The sequence below is a fragment of the Malurus melanocephalus genome, unplaced genomic scaffold (genome assembly GCF_030028575.1).
Source record: "Malurus melanocephalus ecotype Western Australia unplaced genomic scaffold, MMel_1.1 scaffold_504, whole genome shotgun sequence".
In the NCBI taxonomy this organism is placed as follows: Eukaryota; Metazoa; Chordata; class Aves; order Passeriformes; family Maluridae; genus Malurus; species Malurus melanocephalus.
The window spans coordinates 255,285-255,582 of NW_026623736.1; positions in this window are offsets into that span (position 1 = coordinate 255,285).

A 298-nucleotide genomic window follows, 5' to 3' on the forward strand; every position below is an offset into this window, starting at 1 on the left:
AAAAAAAAAAAAAAGAAAAAGAAAAAGGGAGAAGTGTTCCAGAGCCAAGAAAGCTTCTGTGAAGCTCCTTCTCTTGGAGAAAGGCAGAAAATGAGGCTACTGTGCTTGCAGGTGGGGATGGGAAAGATGGGTTTCCATCTTGCAGTATTTCAGGCCAAGTGATGTTTCTTATAAATTTAAAAGGAGCCAGTTCTAGGGCACAGTTCCACAGCCAGCAGTGTCCTGCCCCTTGTAGGGTTTGCACATGAATCTGTGCATTGCCAGTGGGAAGAGTTTGGGTTTGTGTGAACAGATCTGG